Below are 16,639 nucleotides of genomic sequence, written 5' to 3' on the forward strand. Positions count from 1 at the left end.
CATATGGCGTATTTCTTGCTTTTTGCCGGGGCCCGTGATCCAACATTGATAACACTGCACTCCGGAACATGCACCTTTATAGCAACCCTTGAACATCTCCCAAGCTTTATGTAGAGTCTCAGTGTCATTTTGCTCATAACTAGGAGTTTAGGGTTTAGGGTGAGAAATATTTTCTAATAAGCATGTTCTCGAATTCGTCTCCACAAGGATTGAAACCAACCCTTAGCCCCGTTTCTCAAAGAAAATGGAAATAGCCTCATCTTTTTTGTACCTTCAGTCGTGCCGCCATTCTTCTAAGATTCTAAATTTCTAAAACGATAGAAATATGTGTTTGAATCTTTGGCCTTGCTACACGAGTGAACTGAATCTATTTCAACAGACTGAGAAGTGCTACATTGATCTCAAAACTGTTGAAAACCACTGGTTGATTAGAAATTGGTAACTTCTTACTACTTTTGTTGTTGTTGCCTAAAATATGTTACAACCGTAGCCTAACCTAAATGCATATGCAACAGTCAAATTCTTGTCTCCTTAAATACATGAGAGCAAATGCATAATTCTGGCCTAAGCAAATAGTAAGTAGTTAGATGAATATTATCTTAATCTTATATTGGTAGTCCATACTTAAAAAGTGTTGTGTAGAGTATAAGCAACACTTAAATAACTGAAGCTTAATTTATATGCAAGACGATTAGGCAATAGTGAGTTATTACTAGTAACTTAGGGTGTGTTTGTTTCAGTATAATCCCAGGAATGCTATTCCTGGGAATAACAATCTTGGTGAAAATTTATTTTTTTTTTGGAATATTTATAAAATAGTGAATTTTAGAATGAGACATTAACTATGTCCCTCACTCACTATAAACCACATTTAATAACCATTAGATTAAATGTGTTCACAGATATTATTATAGACCATGTCTCATACGATTATTTCATTAATGTTCCTATTCTTCGTTTTGAGTCTCCGTGCCTCTTCTCCACTGTTATCTCTACAATCACTATCACCACAAAGGTACCAACATTAACACTAATATTAATAACAGTAGTGTTCAACACCATTAATCAAACAACACCATTAAGAATTCCATATTTCTCCCATAAAAATCCACCTTTTTTATTTCCATGTATTCATATTAATCAAAACAACAACCCATTAAATGTTAGACTAACTCTTGCCAAATTCTAAAATTGATCTTCTGAACAAAATAATTGGAGACAAAAATCAAAAGCTTCTTTTGCCCTTTCCAACATCTCAGTAACTATTTGTCTTAATTTTCAACACCATCTTAGTTCCAACTAGATTCATAGTAAATATGAAGGGATTTAATGTCTACTTATTTGAGTTGATGAAATATTACTTGGTCTATGGTATTCACTAATGTGAAAAATGCAAAAATATAAAAAAGACAGTAAAAAAAGAAGGAAGAAATGAATTTAATTGTTAAAAAAAATTTATCCACATATATGGGTATTGAATTTGGCATCACTGGATTAATATTCAAGGACACAATGTTAAATAATTTAGAGTGATGGTAGTAGTTACGGTGGGGAGAGGAGGAGTTCAAAAAAAAGGAAAGAAAATATAGAATCCAATGTGGTGTGATGGATGATAAAATCTATGAATTCATTCAATCTAATGGCTTAATAAATGTGGTACATGTAAGGAACTTGGTTAATGTCTCACCCTAAAATCATCCTATAAAATATATTAAATTTAAATTTTAAAATATAAAATAAATGAGTTGAAATATCTGGGAGTGAGAAGTTATGGGTGGTTACTTCTTATTTCCACCCTATAACAGAAGAATAAAAAATGAAAAAAATTAGAGAAAATGGGTGATGCACTAACAGTGTAAAATATTTTTACACTGTCAATCAATCACCACCTATGTATCCAATTAAATTATTTTTTTATTTAAAAAAAACTTAATGACATGACACATTTATGATTTTCTATTGGATGACAGTGTAAAACTATTTTACACTGTCAGTGCACTACCTTTTAACTCAAAAAATTATGTGTAAAATAAATTTCTGGTAATAAAAAGTAAGCAAACATAAAAATGAAAAGTATTCCAATCTATATTCTTGGGAATGAATTTGCAACCCGCGTAACAAACGCCCCCTTAGAATTTTTATTTTTCTAAACTGTAACTAAAAAACAAAGCTCGCAGGCTCTCTACTCTCTCTTGGTTGCTCATCAACGTGGTTGTTCCCTTTCTACTCATCCCTCTCTCTCTATGTTATTTCCAAATTGTTTTAAGGTAAACTTTGATTTATGGATATTTTATTATGTATTCTCTACTCCAGTTTTTGTTGGTTCAACCTTTAATCTGATTTATGTTATTTTTGACATGAAAATTATTCGCAATGTGGACTATTATTTGAAGAACAATATTTGATGAGTGTAAAAAATGCTGCAATGCACACAAACAAAAGAAAACACAATGAAAATGTAAAAACAAAAGAAACCCTGATGAAGATGAAAAACAAAAAACAATACTATTTTAGACTGGCGCAATGGTCAGGCATGGTCCAATCTGCTCCTGCCCCAGGACGACCCAATAGCCTTGACCGAACCACCTATGGGCAGTAAGAATGTCATCTCTCCTGCCATACGGTTGGGATCTCTACTCCTCTACGCCGAGGACAGCACAACTCATTGCCATTGACCAGCTCAGCTTCCTCGCCAACGACAAGGTAGACGCATTACTTCCCCTAACTAGCCGAGCAGCCCCGGCTCGTTAAGCCCTTCTGTCGATCAGGAACACCTCTCTGCCTGACCAACGGCTAGTTTCGGACAGTCTCCCAGGATTCCTCAACATGCTCTGAGAATCCTGGAAGTTACACGTTTTGGACCTAAATCCACGATCTAGCCTAAAACATGGACCAATGGCCAAACATTGGGGGACAATATAAAAACCCCCTCATTTAAGGGTCAGGTAACACATTTCAAATCCTTGAGACATTCTCACGTATCTGTGCTCCTACTTACTTGCTTGTTGGAGTGCCTTACAGGTACACCCCTCCTCTTCTTCATCAGCACCGTGCACACGTCTCTAACTCACTTTTTAATTTCGATCACCCTCTGAATCAACTACAATGAAGGAAAAAAACAAAAGAGCTTATAAATTAGGCCGAAAAACAAATAGAACTTACAAAAACAATGAAGATTTATGCATAAGCAAGACCTGTGAAATTAGAAAATCTGATATCACGAGTTAAAATGGGTACTCATTCAAGTCGCACATAAAGTAATGTGAAGAAGAAAAAAAACATCATTATAAATACAAAGAGTTGATTTGAGTTTATAAACGACTACAATTCTAGTCTTTAAGATGTATTGAGAACTATAGTGTTATATTTGCACATAACCTTGCTTAGGGCGAAAGTTTGGGACCGTCCCTAGGAAAGGGCGACGAAGCGAGGTCGCCTGAAGGGAGATACCGCCTCGCTCATGCATTTTCCTCACCCCTAGGAAGAGGAAACGTGGGATAATACATGTCTTAGATAGTGGGAAATTCAAGATAGTTATTGACCCATGTATCCCTTAAAAAAAGGAATTCAACTGTCCACCTTTTGCCTGGGTGGACGGCGACCTTTTCGAAGGAAGCCTTAGGAATCTAGAATTTTTATAAAGACCTCATCCTTCAAAGGAGAAAGGAAAACTCTCAAGTAACATTTACTTACTTACACCCATTCAAACACCACTCAGAGAGTACTTCGTTTTGAGTAACCTTAGCAACATCACTTCAACCGTCCGCATGCAATGTAGCAGCGCGGCCAACAACAAAACCTCTCACCTCACGTGACCTGGTGTAACACGGTGGGAGAGTTGACTTTTTAAAATGTTGCGGATAGCAAGAGTCGCCACCGACTTTTATTTCATCCAATTTAGAAAGCCTAAAAGAACAGAAAAAGACATTTTAAAATATTTTGAGTTCGGGGGGCAGGTTATACAAAGGGATGGTGTAAGCACCCTTTGTATTCATGGTTATCCTTGGGCTCTTAATTGCTTATCTCACTTTTATTTTCAAAATGTTTGAAGTGTAGTGTGTGATTAGAAAAAGATTTTTGAATAAGGACTTTAGCTTGTAAATAAGCGTAACCTTTTTGAATTTGAATTTGAATAGAGCAAGAAATCAGGAGCACCTACCCTAAGTTAGAAAATTTATTCTTTTAGCTTTTCAGTTTGAAAGGGCTATCCATACCATAGGACGATAGGAAGTCCTTTCATTGGATGTGAAGGGTCATCGAGGAAGTATCGTTCGTCATAAAACTGTCCCTACCATATAGAGGGTAGGTAGTCTTTAAGGAAGGATAAAATAGTCATTTAGGCAACAGGCGAGGATACATTAGCAATGAGATAATCATCTTTATTTCCGAGGCAGCATTGAGGGACAAAATCTTATGATGATTTTAATGAATTAAGGCGACATTTGCTTTAGGTATCCTCGAAATCGAGGGACTTGACTATTTTAGAATCGTAATTAAATGGCAACAGGCAGCATAAGAAGGGTTACCCTAAAGGTGTGTGTGTGCCACAATCAAGTGATTTAGTTCAGATATTTTATCTTGTATAAGTTAGTGATTCTAAATTTAATTCAAGGTTTATCACTCCCTAGGGTTACTAACCACGCAGTTAAAAATAAAGGCAGAATTAAAAGTTCCTACGTATTAATAGAGGCAGAAAATAAATGCAAATATAAAGGCAGAAATGTAAAGCCAGAAATATAAACCTAAGGCTATTCCAAGAAAACTTTTTGTGACCTATACACATTTTCTAGAATTTAAATGGAAAAAAATAAATAAATAAACAAGTTTTACCCAAAGGCCGAGAATTGAAACAAGCATGCGTCAAACATTGGAGTATGAGGTGAGAAAAGAAATCGCGAGGGAAAATGAAGGGTTGAAAGTATTTGTGGCGATAAACACTAAATCTCTAAAGGTTAACCTAAAATTAAATTAATTAGCCTCAAAATAATTATTAGCCTAAAATTAAATTAATTAGCCTAAAATAATTATTAGCCTAAAAATAAATAAATTATCCTAAAAATAATTATTATCCTAAAAATAATTATTAGCCTAAAAATAAAGAATGTGATAAAATCCTAACCCTAATTCATGAAGCAAACAAATAATTGTAAGGAAGAATTGACACCTGCTCTCCTTTGGCCAAAGGAGGTACCTGCGAAAATAAAATAATAATAAGAATAAGAATATTAGTATTAGTAATAATAATAACACAAGAAAAGAATTGGGGTTTAGCAAATTAAATTATGGACAAAATTACGAATAACCTTGATTTGGCCAAATACCAAAAGGTTTTTTTGGCCAAATATGAATAACCTTGATTTGGCCAAATACCAAAAGGTTTTTAGCCAAAAAAAGAAATTGGGGTACCATCCACTTGGTCAATCCATAGAAAACCTGTTCATAAACCAACACAATGTTACAATTAAGAAAACAAATGGAAAAATAGATAAGTGATTAAAATAAAATCAAAAAAATATAAAAACCTGTTTATAAATCAAATAAAATAAGAACACGAAACTACAATTTTTTTAAGATTTTTTTGAAAATGTGAAAAGAGAAATTAAATCAAATAAAATAGAAAAAATTCGGAGCAAATCGAAACAGTAGTTTCAGAATTCGGCTGAAGAAGGAGAAGTAGGAGAAAATATTTTTTGTGTTTGTGAGAAGAGAGTGAGTCGGAGTAAGGGTTAGAATTGTTAGTCTTATTTATCATCATGAATTAGGATAGAAGAAAAATAATTATAGTTAAACTATGGACCAAATCAAAGCCCAAAAATCTATTTGTTTTAATTCTAATAAAAAATTAAATCAAACTAATTTAATAAGATTGACTTGTTCCCTAAGTTATAAAAGTGCCAAAAATAGGACAAATAAGATTAAAAATTTCTTTTTTTGGATTTTTGAATATTTTATGATTTTTGGTGATTTTTTGACTAAAAATGCATAAAAAGTTAAAATAGCTTATTTTAAAAATTGTCTATTTAATTAATACGAAAATTAAAAATAAAATGATAAAAAATGATTTTTTTGTGATTGTTTAATATAAATGAAAATAAAATTAAAACTATAGTTAGAAATTAGAAGTGGGATTCAAACCCGAGACTTTGTACTTGCAAGTCTTACCTCCTTACCAATTGCGCTATATTATTTGTTTGAAATAAAAGCCAATTGAAAGTGTATGAAGCATGAAAAAACAATTTTCTATTTATTAAAATATAAATAATTTAAGAGTAAATTATTATATTTTAAAATAGAATTTAAATCGAATATTTATAAAATTCAAGTCGTCAATGTGAATGACCTCAAAATTTTATAAAAAAATCCAATTTTGAAATAATTTGAATATTTGAATATGGTGGGCAATTTTTGGGGTATGACACCTGGTTCCTCAAATAGCCTAAAAAATCACTAGCCGCCATGGACTAGCCCTCACCCCCATACGTGTAATATACCTACTAGGGCCACTTGTTGCCCTTGCCGAGGGAACACACACAAATATGTATTTTTTTGGATAATACATGAACTTAGATAGTTGTGTGTCTAGAGAGGGTTTGCAATTTTTTGTCCAAAAATTATGGTTGAAAGACTTTGTAATTTTTCAATGTTTAAATTGCAGTTGTAAGGATTTACAATTTTCTCTTTATAAAATTGTAAGTTAATAATTATTTTTTGGTACAAAGAGGGTCAGATTAAAGAAGAAAAGAGAAAAAGGCTAAGACAATCTAACAACTCTAGGGAATGAGACCTTAGACATATCATCACCTAACATGACTATTAAATCATTTGACATGACATTAGGAAGAATGAAAAACTCACTATTGTTCATAGTAAGACTATAGTTGACTATTTAATCCGCATAACGATTTCCTTCATGCCAAATATAGTTGAACTTGACATGTCATTTCCTTTTAGTCATCCTTCTGATTCTACGGACTAAGGTTGAGAAATTGTGATAATTTTCAGCCTCTTGGTTGACCATATCTATCAGGACTTTAAAGTTGCTATCGAGTATCAAATTTGTAATTCTTTCTTGTCAAGTTAGCTCAATCCCATGAAACATTTTCCATATCTCCGTAGTAAGAGCAACACACATGCCAATTTTCGTACATAACCCCTTAACCAATTTTCGATTGATTCCTTGAACAAATCTTCGCATCTACAGTGGACATAGACTTCTTGTATGCACCATCACAATTGAGCTTAATTCAATTGTTTTTAGGCAATACCATTGAACATGCTTAATCTTTGTTTTTGATAGTCTCTCATCGCTTTCACACAATTACCATTCCCTATCTTCTTCGCTAGCTGCATGATTGTTTTCGTTGGGTTACTCAATCACCAGAAGCCTTCTTCAAAAAGTGCTTTGTTCCTCCACTTCCATAAGTACCAATAAAATGTCATAAATTCTAATCTTCAGTGTTCTTTATGTGAAGTTACAATGTTTCCTTTAAGATTGTAAGAGATTCAATTCTTGTAAGAAAAGAAATAAAATTGAGTTATTTTATTAAATGGAACAAGTCTAACCTAAACTTGTGTTGAGCAAAACCAATGTTGAAGCACATGAACTAAGCTTTATTCTGTGTTCATACACCATTTTCAATCAACATGGGTAGCTGGATTCCCCTTGTACCAACGAGAGTAAGTCAAAAGTCTCTCATGTAACATAATTCACGTGAACGTTTAGATCCAATGAGATCTTTTTCACTTCCAAATGATACTCCAATCTATATTTATTTTTACGACATTTAGATTATAATTGAGATAAGTATATGCATTACCCATAAAACCCTTAATCTTTATTACCCCCTCCCTAACTTGTCAACACCGTTTTCAAGGAGAGGAGAAGGAATATCCACAATACAATTAACCAAATCAAAATTAAACTAATTATAGAGAAACTCAATATTCCATTTTCCTTTTACATTAACCATATCCCTCACCATCATGGTGGTAACCAAAATCATGCTGGTTTGAGCCATATTGAAAAAAAGAGTTTGCTTAGCTGGATCCCAGCGATCAGGCAAAAATTAACTTTCCTTTAGTCTCTAATAGGGGTGGAAATAAGTTATGCTAGGCTAGGCTTTAGAAGACCTGAGCCTGGCATATGATAAACTTACAAGGCCTGAGTCTGACTTATGGCCTAATATAGGTTTTTTTTTGCCTGATATGACCTTCTTAAGAGTCTGGGCTAGCCTAAAAGCCTATTTAAAAGTCTGTTTCTCATCAAGTTTTTCAATTATCATCTCTCTATTGGTTCACCTCTTCGATTGATTCATCTCATTGAATCTTGATTATTATGATGTTAGTTGTTTTAGTTTAATTCCTTGCTAAACAAATTATTAACTATTCATATTAATGCAATGTGAGTTTGGGAAGGATATTAGATAATATGAATCTTTTGTTATAATTGAATTAATGATAGCTTAGTCTACTTATACTCTACTATATATTTTCTTTGTAATTTTAAATTTTTATAAGTTATTTTATATATATTATTAAAATTCTAATCATTTTCTTTTCTCATATTTTGTTATTTTTATTGTTATCAATGATAAATATTTGTTTAAAATTGATTGTAGTTTTTACAAATTTATAACTCAATTTAAAATTAGTTTATAAAATTTTTAAAAATAAAAATAACAACTAATATAATATTTTAAAATTTAAAAAAACTTTTTTTTTGACAAGAAAATTTAAAAAAACTTAAAACAGAAAATCATTTTATAATTTGAATAAAAACATGCTGTCGATTGGCTTACCACATTTTTGTCGTGGCACTTCACTTGCCGACGTTGTATAAATAACATAAGATCTAGTTTAGATATGTTACAATTTTAGTATGGGACCCAAAACATTGAAAAGAAAGAAATCATAAGAAACCACACAAATTATTGATAGATAACAAGTCATGTCACTCCTTATTGTGCACTCGTTAATTTATTAATGAGTTGCAATTCTAAGTGAATATTGGACCCTACATTTTCAATAGCCCCATATTGTAATTGTAGCATTTTTTGTTTTCTAGCAAAGGGACATCAAAGAGTACAAAGATTGAACTCTTTTTACAGTCCTTATACTTTGAACTTCCCACTTTTCTATCAAGATACATGAAGCAAAACAAACCTTGTCTTGGAAATATGTGATCTTTGACTAGTCCACTTAATTACTTGCAAGGACACAAAATGGGTCCTCTTTGTGTCTTCAACTTAAATGGTAATTTGTTTACTAATGTGGTAATATTTTGTGTTTGTACAATTTTCATGAGTATAAATCTTGTGATATAGTATTTTTTTTCCCTTAGCTTTTGTGATCATGGTAGAGATAAGACTTGGGTTGGAATAATTGTATAGGTGAATAAGTGAAAGATTGATTGCACCTAATTGATATGATTCAATGTGGAAGATCTTAAAGTATCATCTATCTTCAATGGATGGGATCCACCACCAGTCCACCACAAGCCTACCACTTTCGAGTAATCTTACTTTTTTACTTTATTAAATAATTAACCTATCTAATCTTAATAAATGTTTAAAGGGTGATGAAAGTTGGTGATGTTTTTTTAATGTATAATGGTAAACGCTAAGAAAATACAATGTTGGAATCGCTGCAATTTTATATGAAAAATATAAATTGTTGTTAGTGTGAAACTGGTCCAAGTATAAAATAATACATTTATGGCAAAGACCTAAGAGATAGCATTAACTACATCATCATCTCCTCACCAAATGTATAAAGTCTACCCTAATGGGTAAAATGGTTTTATCTAGTTTTCATTTTTTTAACCGCTCAAACGATATTTTAAGTTGAGTCACTCAAGTGAAACTTTAAATCAAGTCCCTCAGACAAGATTTTATACTGAGTTTTTTAGGCGAGATTTTAAGTCGAGTTTTCTAGGCGAGACTTTAAGTCGAGTCCTTCAGAAGAGACTTTAAGTCGAGTCCCTCAAATGAGAGTTTCAATCAAGTCCTTCAGGCGAGACTTTGAGTCAAACCCATAAGTAAAAACTTTAAATCGAGTCCATCAGGAGAGACTTTGAGTTGAGTCCCCAAGCGAGACTTTGAGTCGAGTCCCCAAGGCGAGACTTTAAATCGTCTGGTCTATGCAGGAGATGTCCCATAGAAATTTAGCATTTATACTTCCCCTGGAGGCAACAAGGATCTTTTAGAGAAATCCAACATTTTTAGTTCTCCTTAAGGGCGACAAAGATCTTTTAGTGGAAGTCCAACATTTATATTGCCTTTTTAGGACAACAAGGATATTTCAGAGGAATCCAACAGTTTTATCACCTCTTAAGGGCAACAAGGGTCTTCCAGTGGAAGTCCAACATTTATATTTTCTTTTTAACTCGACAAGGATCTTTTTGTGGAACTCCAACATTTATATTGTCCTTTTTAGGGCGACAAGGATCTTTTTGTGGAAATCCATCATTTGTATTGCCTTTTTAGGGCGGTAAGGATCCTTTAGAGGTAGTCCAACATTTATGTCGATTGCAGAATGAAATAACCTGCTGTAAATAACAATAAAGTTTTTTCAAAGAAATTCATACAATAATAGGAAAACCATCTTTTTAACTACGCCATCGAAACACAAGTTCTAAGAATGAGACGTCCATCTAGCTCCTCGGGTTTGTAGGCTATGTGAGATAGTTTATAATATATGTGATATTGGTGTGTTTTTAGCATCTGTTGCATTTCCTGAAAAACGCCATATTGTCCTTCATTAGGGTGGGCCAATAATAGCCTGCCCTTAGCAGCTTATGGGCTAGGCTCTTCCACCAATGTGACGGTCGCAAGCCCTTTGGTGCACCTTAGTGAGTGCTAGTGAGATTTCATGTTCCCCTAGGCACCTCAGCATTGGGGAGACCATTTCCATTTTATAAAGCCTTCCTGATATCATAGTCTACTCGATTGCACGCTTACGAATCTTCTTCGCCTTTGAATCGTTTTGAGGAAGTTCTTCTAATTGCAAATAGTGTATTATAGGCATCACCCAACCAATGGTATGGGAGACTTCAAGAGCATTGGTATCACCTTCCTCAATACTAGGAGCTTTAGAGTCTCCTTACTTACAATGTGGTTGTACCTTATTCTTTTCATGCTGGCGAGCTTCGAAATAAGGTCCACCCTAAAATTATGCTCCATGGGAACATAAATTATCTCGAAAACTTTGAAATGTTAGATAAGTCATGTACATTTTAATATATTTGATGAGTTAAGGCTCATTCGCCTCATATTCTCTGGAGACTTGTTTTTCCACCAATTGAGAGTCATTTTTGTCCTATAAATTTAACGCGCTCATCTCAGAGGCAAACACCACATTGTGATGAGCTTCATACTCGTCCTAGTTGTTGTTATCCGTGAACTCAAACTTCAACTATTGCAAGATTAATATTTTTTTCCTTCCAACAAAATCCCACCACCACCTCCTTTTAAGTTTGAGGTATCATATGTTGATAGTGTCTGTTTGGGAGAGCCTCATCATCTACTGGAGACATGAATTCTGCCAGAAAATCAGCCACTACATGTGATTTGATGCTTCCTATGGGTATATAATGGATTTCATAATCAGATAACCCAACTGCCTATGATACCATTCTTCCTGCTAAATCTTGCCTTTCTAGGATCTGTTGAATGAGGTAGTTGGTTTTTACCATTACTCGATGCCCCTGAAAGTAGAGTATGATTTTCCTCACGGTTATCACGACCTCCGGAGCAATTCTCTCCCGATCCACCTTATTTGTTTCTTGGATTAGCAGTAAGCTAATTGTCTGGTCAATAATGTACAAATAAAGGTATATGGGTGAACCTACTATCAAGTGTGTCAAGATGGGAGGAAATGTTAGAAAGGCATTTAAGTTTCAGAATTCCTCCTCCCATTAGCCCGTCCTTTCAAACTTTCCCTTTTTATTCAGACTGGAAAAGAAGTGAAAAGCTATATCACTTGCACAAGAAAAGAAACGCGATAGGGCAGATAGCCACCCTATTAGATCTTGAACCTCTTTAATATTGGAAGGGATCCTCCTATCAATGATAGCCTGACACTTATCTGGGTTCGCCTCAATACCTTTTTTGGTTAACAATAAACCAAGTAAATTACCCGCTTGCACGCCAAATGAGCACTTGGCAGGATTCAGGAACATGATATAGTTCTTAATTTTCCCCAGGATATCTTCTAAGTATGTTGTGTGAGTTTCCTTTATGAGGTTTTTACTATCATGTCATCAATATATACTTCTAAGTTGTGCTATATTTGTTTTGAGAACATCACGTCCATGAGCCACTGATAGGTGGCGCATGCGTTCTTTACCATCTTTAAATGGTTGTAGCGGGAATGAGCATTCATGAAACTCGATATTTTGTAGCATGAAGATCTGTCTATCACATGATCCATATTGGGTAAGGGATATGGATCTTTGCGGCATGCAGCATTAAGGTCAGTGAAGTCGATGCACATGCACCATTTTTTCGATGACTTCATTACTAGAATTGTGTCAGCCACCTAACATGGGTATTTTACCTCAGTTATAAAATTGGTGCTTATCATATTCCGCACTACTTCATCTATGGTTGCGTTCTTCTCCTTGCCTACCGTGTGTTTCCTTTGAGATACTGGTTTCATTGTGGGATCAATGGCGAGACGATGGCATACCACTATTGTATTTATGCTTGGAATATCAGAGGGTGCCCTAGAAAACAAGTTGATGATCCTCCTGAGTAGGGCTACCAAATCTTCCTCTTTAGATTCAGATAAAGAGGTGCCCAACTTGGTGACTTGGTGGTATAAGGGTCTAATATGGGCTTCTTTCAAGTCTTCTGTAGGAGTGAACCTTTCATTTTTGGTCCCTAGTCTAAGGTCCCAACTATCTAAATTTGTTTCACGTGCTTCAAGATGGGGGCGGCGCCTAGAAGACATGTTCTCGTCTAATTTCCAGGCCATTATGATAGCATACATGGGCGACCTCATGATCCCCTCGAACTAATCCAAATCACCCATCAGGTAACAGATACTTTAGGCGTAAATTAAGGATGGATAACCCCCCCCAGCAAGTTGAAGGCGGGCCTCCCCAAGATGGAGTTGTAGGGAGACAAAGAGTCCACCATGAGATACTACTTTTTAATTGTTTTTATGTTTGCCTCTGAGCCAAACTTTATTTTAAGCGTTATGTGGCGCTTTACTTATACATGTTTGTTTGACATGCCAATGAGAGAACCTTGAAACACTTTGATGTTGACCAAGTCAAGATGGAGCATTTGGAAAGCACTCCATAATAAGACATTTGATGAGCTTCCATGGTCATTGGTCGGTTAACACTTAATTTACATCCCAATCATCATATTGCATCGTGATGACTATGGTATGATTGTTGTGGGGGAGAAGACCAATGGCATCTTAATTTGAGAAGGTGATTCAGGATTCTCGTTCTCTCCCTAGTATTTTGGTGATGTTAGCGGGTATGATGTTTGTTGTTAAAACCTTCTTGGTATACTTTCTCCGTGAGAAGTTGGATTATCCCCCGTCCGTGAAATCCCCAACGATGTTGTTGAAAGCAGTCTCAAAACTTTTCTTATACATCCTCGTGGGAAGATGGTGAAAAAACCATGGGTAATGATGAGTGTGGCCTGGATCAATTTTATCGAGCCCTGTAATGGGCGCCAATTATCCTTGTTTAAAGTACAATATGTGAGAACCCTTAGTGATTAACGATTGATATAGGCTTTTAGGATTTGTTGATGGTTAGATCTAACTCTCGCATGGAGGTGAGGAGCTTTGCATATGGTCTTTTTGTTATGAGCTGGATCATCCCCCTATTTTCAACCTTAAGGTTAAGGTATTTAAAGAAGTCTCAGGGCCTGGATCTCAGACTCCTAAGAAGTAACAAATGCTTCTAAGAATTAGGGAATGGGATAGCTAATCCCCTATTATTCAAGATATCATAAAAAATCCCCCCTTTTAACTCCTTTTCTGCACTACTATGGAGTGAGATACGTCACTCCCCACGTTTATATGAATTGAGTGAATATTTTAGGAAGTGGGTAACATATTTGAGAAATGACCGTCCATTATGATAAATAGGCGGCCACAGAGTCTCCTATGTGGGCGACGTACCACCTCTCCTATCTTAAAAAGCTCTAGGCGCTCCTCGGGGGAATTTCATACTTATACTAATACACCTTGTATTTAAAATTACAGCAGTGGTTGGATCGAAACGAGATGGATCTTCGTATTATCTAACTTATCCATTTTTTAAGTTGACGTGTTTATTATTTTTTTTTAGTTTTTTTATTTATTTTTCAATGTGTATTGACTTTTTGGCTTGTTCTTTACTAATGTCATTGACTGATCATTATGGATATATTCTTGTAAACTTAAATTAATTAACCCTATTTCACATTGCAAGTCATCTTCTTCATTCCGTTCAACCCCAAACTTCAAAATTTTCTTCCTTGCTTGCGTCTTCTTCCTCGTCCAAACTTATGTCTTCTTTGTATCCCCTTGCAAACAATGTCCATACTCACCCTTTTTCTAATCTAAGGGTTCTCAAACGGATGGAAGCAAAACATCATCAACAGGAAACTCAAGTGGATGAAATTTACTCAAATTTGGTTAGGATCAGGTCATGAAGTTATGGGTTCGAATAAACTAGAAAACGCAAAGAGAAATTTTTTAGATGCAAAAATATGGATTATTGAGTATTATGTAATTTTTTCTGTATAAATTAATCTCTTTCTTCGCCATAACATTTTTGTCCTTTATTGTAGACCGTTGTGACCTTTTTATTTGGGGTGATGACCTTGATAACGTTGTTGGTAAGTCTCGAATTGAAAAAAAAAATTAACAAATTCATATTTTAATTGTAGCAATTGTCAGACTATAATGCTTAATTTTGGGAATTCTGCAAGTAAATTAGGAAGGAATTTGGCAATAAATTTGGGAAGGAATATTAGAAAAATCAAGCTAATGGTTGCACTTATTATTTCTTTGACTTTTTCTTCTGTTGTTTAAAAGTTGAAGTCATAATTATTATGTCTTTGAATTTGTTGTGACTTTCTTTGGAATTTATTTTGAATGAACAATAAGGTTATGCCAATAACATTGTGCAAAAACAAGCATATAAAAGTGTGTAACAATTACTCACAGGGGTAAAATAAAGTTCATTAAAATACAGCGGACAAATGATCATTTAAAAAAGCACCAAAGTGCATGAGTCATGGCTTGACATCACTTAGTCATTACATTGACAGAAAAACACATCATATACATAGGTCATATCATCTGTCAAAATGGGGGAAACACGAAAAATGCATGAGTCATTACATGTATACTGGCAATTTAAAGTGAATTGAATAAACTTGATCATTACACACACACACACACATAAAAAAATGATAAAAGTCACTGAGAAAATCTCTTAGATATGGCATCCCATGATCTTATAAATCTAATACATGTTTGTAAACTTTGATTGAGAATCATAGCGCTGGTTTCTTGTGTCAGACATCCTTATTCAGACTCAGGTACCATCAATTTCATTACTCATATTGTTTCCTCTAGAGAATACATTCTTTTTTTGTATTTGACTCTTCTTCATTGATAACATCTTATTGTCACTTGGTTCTGCATATGATGACAAATATTTTGAACTGCTTCCAAAAATAGTGTCAAATTCGGTGTTTGGAAATGATAAAAACACTTCATCCAACAAACTATCAAACAAATTAACATATAATACATCTTCGACAACATCAACAAGTGCATAATTATTCAATTTTGGTTGGTCTGGTGTATTTGCAACAATCTTGACTATTGTTTGTTTATTTGATTTCTTTTCTTTGAGTGGGACAATATCAGTTGGTTCAACACTTTTGGCAATTGTTTAATTATTTAATTTGGGTGGAAAATTTTCATTTGTTACATCAGGGATGACGTGTGCAACATGTTCAACACTTGCATTTAGTCCCAACAGGGCTGGCAGGTGCAACAAGTTCAAAAATTGTATTTGGTTCAGCACTTGCATCAATTTTTTTTCATTTTGATTTGGTTCAGCAGGTTCACCATTAGCCTTAACACTTGGTTTATTTTTTTTAAGTTGTTATCTAAAATAAATGCAAAAGGCATATAAAATATTTAACAAGCAGATAATATTTAACTAGCAAACATAACTAAATCTTACCTTTCTTTTCAAATCATCTGAGTTTTGAATAAAGGCCTTGCATTTCCTTAAGTTGTGGTCAACGTTATCATATCTAGTACATTTGTATGTTGTACCAGGTCTTCTCATTCTAAAACCACCCTCACCTAATTCCATAAATCTTAGTTTGTTAGGTCTATCGTATCCCTTTTTATATAAAGGGGGTGAAGTTCATCGGCTTCAACTTCAGGCCATATTTTCATGTCCTTTATAGGGTTGATAGAAAAATTGTGAAATAATGCCTACATATTTCTTGTGTAGCACTTATCCATATAATCCTTGGCTTTTTATGCCTATAGCTTAATGTAACATGTGCACTTTTACATGGAATTATAAATATTATTCATCAAAATATCACATTTGGGGTCAATGTTAAATGCATGTTTACACCAAGTCTTGGTAGGAACATCC

Source organism: Vicia villosa, linkage group LG3 (genome assembly GCF_029867415.1).
Source record: "Vicia villosa cultivar HV-30 ecotype Madison, WI linkage group LG3, Vvil1.0, whole genome shotgun sequence".
NCBI classification, from domain to species: domain Eukaryota; kingdom Viridiplantae; phylum Streptophyta; class Magnoliopsida; order Fabales; family Fabaceae; genus Vicia; species Vicia villosa.